The sequence below is a fragment of the Uloborus diversus genome, chromosome 8 (genome assembly GCF_026930045.1).
Source record: "Uloborus diversus isolate 005 chromosome 8, Udiv.v.3.1, whole genome shotgun sequence".
NCBI classification, from domain to species: Eukaryota; Metazoa; Arthropoda; class Arachnida; order Araneae; family Uloboridae; genus Uloborus; species Uloborus diversus.
The window spans coordinates 60,702,698-60,717,764 of NC_072738.1; positions in this window are offsets into that span (position 1 = coordinate 60,702,698).

Genomic DNA, 15,067 nt, shown 5'->3' on the forward strand with positions numbered 1-15,067 from the left:
AGGACAGATGTGGCTCGTGAATTTGGATTGAAACTGCTGTGGACATCGCCACGCGTAAGTCTCCAGACTGTGACAGGTGACAAGATCGAGATTGACGGTAAAGTGGACTTGGAAATAGTGTTTGGGAATGCCACCTACCATCATACGGCATTCGTCGCTAATATCACGGACCCCTTCATTCTCGGATTGGACTTTTTGAAGAAATATGACTTCACTCTCGACTTCAAGACTAATGAGCTGCACTCGATGAGAGAAGACATAGCCGTTTTCCCTGCAGAAAGTGATGTAAAATCCGCTCATCAAATAATAGCCCAAACAGATTTATCGATTCCCTCAAGGTCAGAATCATTAATACCTGGCTCCCTTGAAGAAAGCAATAGTTTTCGATTTGGACTCATTGAATACCCTAACCTAAGCAATAACCTAAAAGGAGTGCTGGTAGCATCTACGCTTGTGGACCTTTCTAAGGATGTAATTCCTGTGAGAGTCGCCAACGTGAGTGAAAGGCCAAGGAATATCCGGAAAGGCGAAGTGTTAGCAACTTGTACTCCCGTAAACTGCATCATTAGAAGAATCAATTCCCCCGAGACTGTGTCTTCTGAGTCCTTGACATCGAAGTTAATTGGGAGTGCACCCTTATCGAAGGATCAAAGAACTGCTGCGGAACAATTGGTGGACGACTTCAAGCATCTGTTTTCATCTACATCGGAGGATGTTGGCCGTACGAATTTAACGCAGCATAGGATTTACACTGGAGAACACCCCCTATTAAACAGCATCCAAGACGACTACCGTTCGCTAAGAAGGAAGAGGTTGAAACCCTCCTGAAAGAGATGAAGGAGAATGATGTAATCGAACCTTCATCCAGTCCTTGGGCCTCTCCCATCGTCTTGGTCCGAAAGAAAGATGTCTCCACCAGATTTTGTGTCGATTACCGACGACTGAATGAAATCACCAAGAAAGACAGTTACCCTCTTCCACGGATAGACGATACCTGGGACACTCTTTCCGGACACAAGTGGTTTTCGACACTGGACTTGAAGAGCGGCTACTGGCAGGTTGAGATACACCCTGAGGACCGAGAGAAGACAGCGTTTACAACTGGACAAGGCTTATGGCAGTTTAAAGTGATGCCCTTCGGCCTCTGCAATGCACCAGCTACGTTCGAGCGTCTTATGGAGACAGTGTTAAGAGGACTCTCTTACGAATCCTGTCTGGTCTACTTAGACGATATCATCATCGTGGGACGCAGCTTCGAAGAACATCTGGCAAATCTTAGGAAGGTGCTGCAAAAGCTTAAGGAAGCCAATCTGAAGTTAAGCCCGTCCAAATGTAAGTTGTTCCGCCGGGAAGTGAACTACCTTGGTCACATCATCTCTTCTGAGGGTGTGCAAACCGATCCAGAGAAGGTATCTGCGGTCAGGAGTTGGAGTCGTCCCGAAAACATCCATCAGTTGCGAAGTTTCCTGGGGCTCTGCACGTACTACAGGAAGTTTGTGAAGGGTTTTTCCAACATTGCACGACCTTTGCATAAGCTGACGGAGAGCAAGCAAAAGTTTGAATGGTCCAAAGAATGCGAAGATGCATTTCTACGACTGAAGGAGGCTTTAACATCAACGCCTATCCTCGCCTATCCTCAACCTGAAAAATCCTTCATCCTGGACACTGATGCGAGCAACGAGGGAATTGGAGCCGTTTTATCCCAAGAAATTGACGGAAATGAACATGTCATCGCTTACTGGAGCAAATGCTTATCAAAGTCGGAGCGAAATTACTGCGTCACCAGAAAGGAGTTACTGGCCATAGTGAAAGCTGTAGAACACTTCCATCATTACCTCTACGGCCGAAAATTTCTGCTTCGGACAGATCATGCCTCATTAACTTGGCTTTTGAACTTCAAAAATCCGGAAGGTCAGATAGCCAGATGGATACAGCGGCTCCAGGAATATGACATGGAGATCAAGCATCGAAAAGGGTTATCTCACGGTAATGCTGACGCTTTATCAAGGAGACCCTGTCCTGAGAACTGCCACTATTGTTCCCGAATCGAGAAACAGTATGGAACGACTAGCCCTACCGCCTATCAGGTGACAGTGACTCCAACATCATCAGAACCTGATCCATGGAGTGATGACCAAGTTCGAAAAGATCAACTTGAAGACCCCGACATAAAACCAATTTTAGAGTTCATGGAAAGTGACAGTCGACGCCCTAGCTGGCAGGACGTTTCCATCTTCAGTCCTGCAACAAAAAGATACTGGGCTTTATGGAACTCACTCCATTTACGGAACGGCGTGCTACACCGGAAATGGGAATCTGACGACGGCAAGACATCTAGGTGGCAGTTACTACTTCCTCGATCCAGGATTTCAGATGTTCTGAAAGAAATACATAGTAGTGCGACTGGAGGACATTTTGGTGTCTTGAAAACTCTCAATAAAGTTCGGGAGCGCTTCTTCTGGAGCAAGGCGAAGGATGACGTGGAGAAGTGGTGCCATTCTTGTGACGCCTGTGCTGCTCGTAAAGGACCGAGGAAGAGAAGCAGAGGGAAGCTACATCTGTACAACGTTGGAGCTCCTTTCGAACGAATTGGGATCCACATCCTGGGTCCTCTACTAAGAACTGCTGATGGGAACAAATACATTCTTGTTTCCATCGACTACTTCACCAAATGGCCGGAAGCATATCCCATTCCAGATCAAGAGGCTACTACCGTAGCAGAGACTCTAGTCCAACATTGGATCTCGAGATACGGAACACCTTTGCAGATTCATTCCGATCAAGGGAGGAATTTCATCTCTGCTGTGTTTAAGGGCCTATGTCAAATTTTCGGAATTGAGAAAACTAGGACAACACCACTACACCCACAATCGGACGGCATGGTGGAGAGATTTAACCGCACAATCCTGAATAATCTCTCACTTATGGTATCCAGAAATCAACAGGATTGGGACAAGAAGCTACCTTTGTTCCTGCTGGCCTACCGCAGTGCTGTCCACGAGACTACCGGATATGCCCCATCTCAGATGCTCTTCGGACGAGAGCTTCGGCTACCTTGTGATCTCGTCTTCGGTCGTCCTCCGGATGCGCCTTCATCGCCTGAGGAGTACATCCAGGATCTCCAGGCCCGGTTGGAAGACGTTCATAACTTCGCACGAGAGCGAATCAACATCGCGGCGGAGAAGATGAAGACCCGATATGACACAAGGTCTACTGGACATAAATTCAACGAAGGCGACAAGGTTTGGTTATGGAATCCCATCCGACGGAAAGGTCTGTCACCCAAATTGCAGTCGCATTGGGATGGACCCTACAAAGTCCTTAACCGACTAAATGACGTCGTAGTGAGGATCCAAAAATCACCTAATGCAAAACCTAGGGTTGTACATTATGATCGGTTAGCCCCATACTATGGCCATAGTTCATGAGTATTACGTAAACAACCATGGTTGATAACATAAAAGTTGTAGATAATTTTTTTGCTTTTAATGTTTAGTAATATTTCTTGTTATTATTGTGTATATTTGTGTTTCTTGTTATTATTGTGTTAGTTATTAATTAATGTGTATATTTGTAAACTTGTGATAGAAGTTTGGCACCCTTTCTGGGGATTGTACTGCCCGGGACGTGCAGTCCTTAGGAAGGGGGCAATGTTACAAATCCTGTAAATAGTAATTATTGTAGGAACGTAACCTGTAAATAGTTTCCCGTAATGAATATACAACCCCTTTTTCATTCGACTAAATTATACGGCCCCTATTTTCTTTCTTTTCATTGATAACGGTCTACTACTTTACAGAAGCGTGTGGAATATTGGAGAAATTTCTTTTCGGTGTATTTAAGCCGTTAGCGATGGATAAACAGTTTAGTTTCGATTGAGATTTCGAACTGAGTGCATTTTTGCTCTGTTTATTGCGAGGCATTTCGCTGTGTTGTTTTCGTATTTGGAAGTAAATACGTGTGTAAACGTTGAGTTTACGGTGTTGTGTGATAATTGCTTAATTGCTGATGAATAATTTAGCAGTTGTTGAAGATCTTTCCTGTACATAGTGTAAATAAATTTCCTGTGTTTTTATCAAGAACTGTGTCTTCATTTCAAGAAAGTGGAAGTAGCACCGAATCCGTTACAATATCATTCTTGGAACTGATAATAATATCCAGTTCAATAGAAAATTGTGTTTAAACTTCCAGGATCATTCCATTTAGGAAAGATTGGATTTCGTGATCATTACTGTTAACAGAAATTGGATGTTACTGTAAGCAGGAATCGGATGCACAACAACCAAAGTAAACGAGTTGATGTGTGCATCACATGACTTCCTTTTACTCCAATTTAATTTCATTTCCCCATTACTGGTAATTTTAATGTGATTCAATAGTTTATTCTCTAAATATCACCAACAGTGGCCAAATTAAAAGAAATTTTTTAAAAAAAAATCGCCAAATTGGCGACAAAACATGGCGACTAAAAGACTGGCGATATATCACCAAGTGTTCGCCCAATTATAACATCACTTGAGTTTACATCGAAATTAACAATGATTTCCCCCAAAAAAGGGGCAAAAGACCCCTTTAGAAACATCCGAATGCAACCAAAAGGGGAGGTGCACAACTAGACACCACTAGGAGTCTACGCACCAAATTTCAACTTTCTAGGACTTACCGTTCTTGAGTTATGCGACATACATACGCACACACGCACATCCGCAAATACGTACATACAGACGTCACGAGAAAAATCGATGTAATTTAACTCGGGAATCGTCATTATGGATATTTCGCGTGTCTATACGTTCTTAGGCACTTATCCACGTCTGGTCGAGTCGAGAAAAAAAACTCAATATTTATTCTGGGTGAGTAAAATGGAAATTAAGGTCGATTTTTCAGTGAAAATTTTTTCGCGAATATACAATACTTCCTTTTTTGTAAAAGGAAGTAAAAAATAGTTCATTTTGTTTTAAACGAAGACAGAAAATGCCTAAAATTATTAAATAGTGCAATGACGGCACAAGTAGAAATAAAAACGAGTATAAAATAAGCAGAATAAGACTTACAACATACGTAGTTCCGAACGTTGATTAAGAATCACAAAAAATTACTGAAGCAGAACTATGCAATAGTCATCGTCCTCAATGCAAAAACTACATTGAAGCCAAATGAAATCCGTGTCAAAATAATCCATCTATAAGTTTGACCACTGCATTGAAAAATAAAAACATTAACATGTCGTCATATCAAGGGATGGAATGAAACACAGCAGACAAAAAATTGAAAAAAGCAGTTACTCGGCACGATGATTTCAAAAGAACGAGTTGGAAACAATTAAAAATAACGTAAAACATTTATAAAAAAAAAACCATCGATTCATTTTGGAACAAAGAACATTGCCGTTAAATCGAATATTAAATTATATGTGAGAAACACAATAGCTTTTTGTTTCGTAACGCTGCATCGGAATTATATGTTAAATTGGTGCCACAAATCGAAAAAGAAAAATATAAAAAAATGAAAAACACAATTCATGAAAGGAAAGCAAAAAATTAAATCACAATAAAATGACTTGAATTCCAGTTAGTTATTCTACATTTGATGGGAAAGTGAAATATTTACTGTTCTACTAAGTAAATTAAAACAGAATTAAATTTAAAATGTTACGATAATAGAAAAATTTGTAGCTATATATACTCAGTTGTGTTTTAAAAAGTTCTTATTCTTCTTGTTGCAAAAGAAAAAAAAAACCAACATGCAGCGAAATATATTTGAACAACTATTTTCAAAGCAGATGCCATACAACATTGGCGTAGTCATAAATTTTCTCAGCGAAAGATGGAGGGGGATCAAACAGGCTGAAACATAAAAATAGTTTTTTTAGTGATCATTACCATATCAGGATTGGCAATATGACAAAAAGCTAAGAGCTTGGGAGTTCACCCCCCCCCCCCTACCGCAGAAACACTCAGTCATACCATAGCAAAACGTAGTTCGTGCTGACTAAAACGTATCCTAAACTTCAGCGTCATCAGTGATCGAAAATTGAAAAAAATTTGGTCAACTTACTGCTTTTATTTTTTTTTTTAATTAAAAATAATGAAATTTGACCCAAAATATTATTCTAAAATAAAAATGAGGCAATAATTTAATTATTCAATATAAACGTTCAAAATAAAATTATTCAAAATAGGTTTATTTCCAACTTAGTCTTATTACTGTTCTCGTTGAAAAGATACCTCACCAAAATAGAAAGTTGAGTCAAGATTCTTTGGTGTACAGTGCAGGGCTGGACTGGGTCCACCTAGAGGGTGCAAACCTTAGCTCCCAAAGGGCACAAAAAAACACACACACACACACGAAGGCGAAAAAAAAAGAAACCACAAAGGCGCGTGCAAAATAATAATAATAATAATAATAATAATAATCTATCGATCTACACTGGTGTGCAAAAATTAAGGACGAAGTCGAAAAATTAGCATATCAGCTGAACGAAGAGGCAGAGCGGACAGAAAGACCAATCAGGAGATTAAGTAAGGTGATGTACGGTAACACATGCGCAGATATGCAGGCTGACGTAATGGGGGAGTGTCTGAGTAGTATAAAGCATGTTGTCGGTGTAAGATCAGTATTTCTGGCAAAGAGATTGCACGCCATATAGCAATTAAAATCACACCGAGTTGCTGCCTCAGCGAGAAATGGCGAATAATCAATCTGTTAGACGACATCTGGATGCTTTTACCCGAGGTCGAATCATTGGGAAGTTGGAGGAAGGCCGCAGTGTGACAAGTGTGGCTGCAGAGTTCGGAATTGGTCACAGCATCGTTTCACGACTTTAGAGACAATTTCAAACTACAGGAACAGCTATCCGGGGGTTCAGTAGTGGTCGTCCGCGAGAAACCACACCCGCAGATGACCGGTATAGTGTCTTACAGGCCAGGAGAAACAGGCGGCAGACAGCGGGAGAAATCGCTAGACACACGACACGGGCGACTGGACGACCGATATCGCGTTTTACCGTGGCCAGAAGACTGCACGGTGGTGGTCTGTTTGCACTTACCTCTAACGCCTGCCCATCGGAGAAGGCATTCTCTGTGGTGCCGGGAACACCGGAATTGGAGAGACAATGAATGAGGACGAGTACTCTTTACAGATGAGAGCAGATTCAGTCTGAGCAGCGATTCTCATCGCATACTCATCTGGAGAGAGCGGGGAAGCCGCAATCATCCCTCGAACATTATTGAAAGGAGCAGGTGTGGAGGTCGCGGTGTTCTCGTTTGGGGAGGCATCATGCTTAGTAGTCGTACAGACCTTCACATCTTCGACGCAGGTTCAGTCAACGGGACCCGTTATTGTAACGAGATTCTTCTTCCATTTGTGCGTCTTTTTAGAGGCGCTATGGGTCCGCAGTTCCTTTTCATGGACGACAAAGCACCATGTCATCGCACAGTAGCTGCCGAACAGCTCTTAGAGAGCGAGGATATTGAACGAATGGATTGGCCGGCCACGATCTTTGGATCTCAATCCCATCGAGCATGTATGGGAGTTTCTAGGCAGACGCTTGGCAGCTCGTACCTTACCACCAGTAAGGATTCGGGAGCTTCGATTGGCGCTGCAAGACGAATGGGCAGTAATGCATCTACAACTCATTGACACCCTCATTCTCAGCATAGGCAGACGCTGTGAAACCTGCCTAGCAGTCGGGAGAGATCATATCCCCTACTAAAGACACGTTTCTTGCTAGACACCCATCACAGGGATGTTTCGGCCTTCAGTCGCATTGCGCTCCATGCTACTTTTTCAATAAAGCTTCTTTTTATCCCTCTGATTTCTCTTTTAGTAAGTGTTGCTTACATTACAAATGTCCTTACGTATTGGGGATCTTACGGTATTAAATGTGTTGATTTGGAGAGCTTTTGTACAAAGTTATATTGAAAAAACCGTCTCGTCCTTAATTTTTGCACACCAGTGTATATATCTATTTATATATATAAAAATCTCGTGTCACGATGTTTGTTCAGGGTAAACTCCAAAACTACTCAACCGATTTTTATCAAATTTCATACCAGTGTGGCATTTGGTCCAACTTAAGAGATAGGATAGTTTCTAAAAAATTTTATTGCAAATTAAATATTAATTATACAATAATAGTGTGAATTAATTGTTTAGTTCTAAAAAAAATTTAATAGATGGCAGCGTAAGTTAATTGATCGAAAAACGCTAACAATGTTTGACTTACTGCTAAAAACACTACAATAAAAAAAATACTCCGAAATGATGTTTATTATTTCCATATAACGTTTCGGGATTTTACAGGTTTTATTCACAAATAACATTGAAGAAAAAAACGCGGAATGGCTGCAGTGTTGCAAAAGAGTGCAATTTATGATTTGGGATAAGTGTACTACGGTAAATGAGTAAAAGCATTCGTTCGAAGCACATCACTAGGGTATCACTAGCTAATAATAAAGCTAAAAGTCTGTCTGGATGTCTGTGACGCGCATAGCGCCTAGACCGTTCGGCCGATTTTCGTGAAATTTGGCACAAAGTTAGTTTGTAGCATGAAGGTGTGCACCTCGAAGCGATTTTTAGAAAAATCGATTTTGTTCTTTTTATATTTCAATTTAAGAGAATTTCACCGAGCAAATTATCACAACTTGAAAGAATAAATTATGGAATTATCATAACGTGGTAACATGGGCAAGCAAATGAATATAGCAAATTGGCATCATCCATTATTTGTAAATATACAAGCGAACCCAATGACCTTTTAATTTTTCTTCTACGGGCAAAGCCGTGCTTGTACCACTAGTAAAATTAAATAAAAAACCGATGGCGGAAAAAAAACACCCCAAAAGTTAAAAAAAACGAAGGCACACAAAAAATCAATAAATAAAAATAAATAGAAGAAAAAAGAAAAAACAAGGCTCACACGGTCGAGGACGCAAAAGAGAAATCGAAGGAACTCTGGTTTAAAGGTGCAAAAGAAAAAAATGAGAGAAAGAAAAAAAAAACGAAATCGCACAGGTTCAAAGGAGGAAAAAAAAAAAAAAAAACAAGGTGCGCACGCTTGAGGACACAAATGAAATAAAAAAAAAGGGAATTCGAGGGCGTAGAAAAAACGGTACATGAGGGCACAAAAAAACTGAAAGGGCTTAGATTTGAGAGCGCAAAAAAAAACAGTCGCGCAGCCTTGAGGGCGCAAAAAAAAAAAAAAAAAACTTAGGGTGCATAGGTTTGAGAACGCCAAAAAAAAAAGCGAAGGCGCACATGTTCGAAGGCTACACACAAAAAACAAAGGCGCTCAGGTTCAAGGGCGCAAAAAATGAAAGATAGATAAAAACAAAGTCGCACAGGTTTGAGGGCGCAAAAAAAAAAAAAAAAAAAATGAAGGCACACATGGGGAAAAAAAACCCCGAAGGCCTGCAGAGGGCGTTCGAGGGTGCACAGGTGGGAAGGCGCATCGGTCCTCGGGTCGATGGGCCAGTCCGCCCTGGTACAGTGAAACTTCTCGAACCGGCCACTTTTGTTTAGCGGCCACCCCTGTTAGCAGACAGTTTCCCACGGCACAAAATATTTGTCTTATTCGCAAAATGTAAAATCAACTCTTGTAAGCTTGTCGACTTCCCGGTTTTTAGACAAAATCCCAGTGTCCTGGTCAGCTTACTTCTCGTCCCGATGAAACTTTGATTTGATGACTAAAAAAGTCTAAAAATATTTTTTTATGAAGGATTATTTAGGATAATTACTTTGCAATTTACAAAGTTCACATGTAAAATTAGTATCGGACTTTCTAAGAAGTCCTAGTAGATAAAAAATACATGTAAAGTATTTTTCAAATTTTATTAATCAAAAAGTTTTTCTTTCACTTAATCAACTTATAAACATTACCGCGTAAGAAATAAAATGTTAAAATTTATCTGAAACATATTATTCATAGCAGCAGCAACGTTCATTATCGACAACACAGATGGCGGTTGAGAACAATGGTGATCGGGTAACAAATGAACGTTTTCTATCAACTGTTTTTTTTTTTTTTTTTTTTTTTTTTATTCGCCGAGGCGAGGGGCGGCCGATACTCTGGTTTCCAACAATTTTTCGAGAATGCAGGTGAAAAGTGAATGTTATTGCTGCACGGATTTGTGTTCGTTGGAATGTATTCACAAAACATCTCTGAAAGCAACCCAACTCAGCACCATTCACCCCTCAAAAGGAAATGAACATTTCAAGTCAAGCTTCGACTTATCAGAACCACATTACACATTGAAATGAAACTTGTGCTTGTTTCAACATTGATGCAAATTCAAAGCCGAGCTGTTTTTGCATAGGTTTAAATTTTAATGAGCATATTTTCCCTTTTGAGTTAGCACCTAAAGCGAACTTGGACAGTTCTCAAAAGGTGGGAACAAAAAAGTTAACTTTGAGCAATTTCAAAAATTTTCGAATTTGATATCAATTTTGCTTTTATTCTATAGTATGCATACCTAGAACACAATATATGAACATGAAAAGACAGCAGGTATTTGTAAAAATTGTTAATTAGCAAATTAAATTAGCAATCTGTAGGTAACACATTTTGGACATTGTTGTCCTGTAGGTAACGGATTTTGGACATCATCATAATGTAAGTTTCACCATTTTTGACAACTGTTAATCTGATTTTTAACTTTTCCAATGAAAATTTTATTTACTACTTTTTGAATTTTGCAATTTAATGATAAAGAGGATATTAATGAAGTACTTGAATGGCTATACATACTGCTCTTTACATATAAAGTTTTGGAATGATTTTGAAGAAGTTGATGAAAGGTAGAAAAAAGCTTCATGAGAATAATTATACAAACTTGTAGTTTGATTTATTGGGACAAATAAGGAATAAAGTATGTCGTGTAGAGACAAATACGACATATACTATATTTTTAAAGGAAAAATAAACAAAATATGCTTTAAGAAAGAATGTAAAAAGTGACATCAGTTTTAATAATGAATATTTTTTCTAATGTCATAAGAATTAAAACGATGTCTAAAAAAAATTATTGAAAAAAGAAATTCGTATTTCTATTTGGAGATCGTTAAATTATGTTTAAAAGAAAGAAGAGAAAAAAAAAATTCTAAAATAATAAAAGCGGCGGGGAAAAAAAATTGCTAGCGCATTTGATAAAGGCGCCAAAAATGGTACAGCTGACGATTAACTACATTTGTCAAACTGGAATCCCCCTCTGGTAACCTTTAGCTTATCGTATACTGTGTTGTCGCCAACGGAGGTTTGCTTGGCGATTTTCGCGCAAAATGGCTTTCGTTCGATCATAACAAGCCATGTTTCTACTGTAATTTATGTATTGTTCAATGTGTAACGTATTAATTATGCAAAATACCAATGGATTAAAAAAGATAACATCATAATAATCTTTTTTATTGATGTTAGAAGACAGTGGATTATAAAAAAAATTATAAATAAACGGACAGAATTATCGGCGTCAAGATCGTAACGCCATTTGGACATCTCACATGTATGTTTAAGAAAAATTATTTTTCTTCTAAGATACTGCATAAAAGCTTATGAAAACACTTTTAAACAATTAAAAACTGATTCTGAGGATCGATAAGTACCTTTAAAACGAAAACATCACATACTTAGTTCTCAAATAATAGCATTGTAAAGATCGTAACTTTTGGACTTGCATCAAATTTCAAACTTACTTTTTTCTAAAATCGTTTACAAAGTAAATAATCTGTCTTTACTTTTGTTATTTGTGTAAAATATTAACAAAAATTATTCAGTGTAAGATTCATGCCTTTAATTTTTTTTTGAAACGTATGGAAATAATTTTAAAAAAATTTTTTTTAATGGTGCATTTGCTCAGTTAACGTTTTGGTATGTCCAAAATTGTGCCATTTAGCAAAGAAAATATTTTTTAAGGGCATTTGAAGAGCTTTTTTTCCATAATTTATGTCAATTCTTGTCTCTATACAGCATTATAATTTACCTCAAAAATTTTAGAGTTAATTAAAATGAAAGTTATTTGGTGTTGAAGCTTCAAAGTTGAAGTCTGTGTTTGCTCCCACCTTTTGAGAACTGCCCACTTAAGCAAAACTTCTTGTGGCGCCCTAGGTTATTTTAAATAAATGTAGATGAAAATAAACAATTAAATAAATTAATGTCTTTAAAATTCTAACAAATATTTTAGATATCTTGAAAAATTACAATTAATTCAAACAGTTACTATTTTTACATAATATAAATTAGCAACAGGATTCATAAAAATTAATGTGAGAGTATTTGTTTCTAATTAATTTTTAAAAATATTAATGTTATTTATTTATTTTCGAACATTTATACTGTGAGAAATGAATCCTTACTTTCTGAAGAAATATGTAAAAATTGCAATGCAAATTTGTCACATCCGCCTCTTCAATTTGTTGAATTTGATTATTTTTATAGTAAAACGTTACCTGAAACCAGTCGTGTCGCATATAAGTGTAATTAACATTTCTTGGTACACTTATTCGATTATGATTAATTTATTCTAATTACACGATTAATTCAAAAATATGAAGAAAAAAATTAATATTTCAACTGAAGTATAATTTATTTGAATTATGTAACACTAGATTGCATCACACAGCAAAAATGTTACCAATAAATCATATGAAAAGTCAGTAGATTTTCATTTTGTCTAGTTTTGTTCATCCAAAATTTAATGATTTATTGCATAGTAACTTAAATAAGAAATAAGTAGGAACCATTTTTGAAAGAACTACAATTTCTTGAATAGTAACTACTTCTTGAATATAAAACAATAACACATCTAAGTAACAGAATGTTTCTTAAAATGTCTTATGAAAAAAGATTTATCTATTTTGATAATTTTAGGATTTTCAATTTTCTGTTTCAACTTTTCTGTTCATAAAATTCGAGAAATCACAGGTACCTACACTTTTCCTAAAATAAGTGCTTTTACAGTATTAAAATCCGTTCGGTTCCTTTGTAAACATTGTCGTCCTCCTGTTAATCTGGAACATTTAAATGCTAAATACTTTTAAAAAACTGTTAACAGAACAATGCCAGGTTTGCCCCAACTATAGTGATACACAAATACACATACAAAAAATAATTCCAAATATTCACCACGATTGTAAAAGCCGATTTTCAAAAACGAAAGTTAATGAAAACAATTGATATTTAAAAATACGTTATCAAAAAACATTCATCATTGTCAGAATTTTTTACAAAAAAACACCATTTGACAAAAAAGAAACAGACATTGAATATCGCTTTGATACAAAATGTATTTGCTTAGAATATGAATGAATTCAGCAAAAAATTAAGACAAAGAAATCGATTTTTTTTTTAATGGTAGAAAATGCTTGAAACTTACCTCTTTTAATCAAAAAATTCAAGAATGACTCGTTATCTTATAAATCTTCTAAACATTTTAAATCCTTCCAATCACTCAGTATTCAAACACTTCGACACTTTAGAATACACACAGAGACAACCACCAATGAAGTGTTTCTAGTGGCGCTACTGTCGTTTCGATGCATCTCGGACTTCATAAAATAACATGCAGACGATACTTTAGTTGAATATGATTAGGGAAATTCGCAAATCTAGAGCTCGAATACGCTACCTTGCGGTGATTAATAATACTAAAGAAAAAGGTAAAACATTCCATTCCACGTGTTTTCTTCGGGGTAAATTACAGGCTTCAGGCAGTTTATGGTGTAATGTAATTTCAGAAGAATAGAAAAGAAAGCTTCCCACAAACACGATGAAAATTTACTGTCATTCACTAAGCGTTAAAACAAGTTATAAGTTGCCGCATTTATTCGTTTTACCTTTTTTATCCGCTATTAGACAGTGGCTGCAGCGTCCCCTATAGTTTACTGGAGTTGCGAATTAGCCGGATTACACATACATGTAATACTCTTTAAACAAGATTATTATGTTAGTATTCGCCCATAAAAAACAAAAATTGCCATTCGTTAGTGGATATTTTAAATTCCTTTTAGAAAAAGCTTTTTTTTTTCTTTTTTGCTTGTTTTTTTCTTTTAAGAAGAGAAAGACAAGACGTGTATTTTAGGAATAATAAATCGCACAACATAGAAACTGTCGAAATATCTTCGGTGTAAAGAGAGTGATATGAAGAACGAAGGTCATATAAAGCTTTTCGGATTTACATCTAAATTCTAAATTATATTCGCAACTCCAACGAACTATAGGGGGCACTGTAGCCACATTCTAATGGCGGACGAAAAAGGTAAAACAAACGCACTTGGTAACGAAGAAAATGCTTAATCAGCCTAGTAAATTTTGTTCATATGCATGATTTTTTTCGCTTTATTCTTTTTAAATTAATTTTCAAAGTCTTGTTGGTATTCTGGCCCATGTAGAAAATGAGAATTCAAGAAGCATTACTAAGCGTCAAATATTAAAGCAAACTACGTAGTTCGTAGTTCTAAGCAGCCATTTCCACGATGTTGAATTCGATATTTATCAATTCTTGATAAAACTTAATAATAATTGTGTCCTGACAAGAACAAGGGCGCCGACTTGCAAAAAATATTGAGGGGGCTGGACATAACAGGGGTTTAGGGGGTTACGTAATTCCTCGGAAGTCCCTCCCCCCAAAAAACACACCAAATAAAGGTCAGATTTTTGTACCTTGAAAATGCGATATTTTCTGGTGTGTATAATTTTATACACAGTATGTAACAGGGCGTTTTGGAAGTAAAACAATCTAAAAATTGGTTTACAAATTTTCTGGTTCAACTAAATCATGTCACTTGTCTTAGTAAGAGACATTTTTTTTTTTTTGTTCTATTTTATGGGGAACCGTGCAGTGGCATTGTAGTTGCAGTAGCTAGGCATTGATTTTAGATAGGACACTTGACTTGCATGGAAGGGCACTCCTGGAGACGCCGACTTAAAATAAAAAAAATTGGGGGAGGAATAAATCGGGTGATTTTGCCGCGGGAAATTTTCCAAATTTGAGGTGAAAAAAAGTGAGTTTTAAAGTTTTTTTTTTCAAGCATTTAAAAGTCAAATACTCAACGTTAAAACCCCAAAAACTCGAAA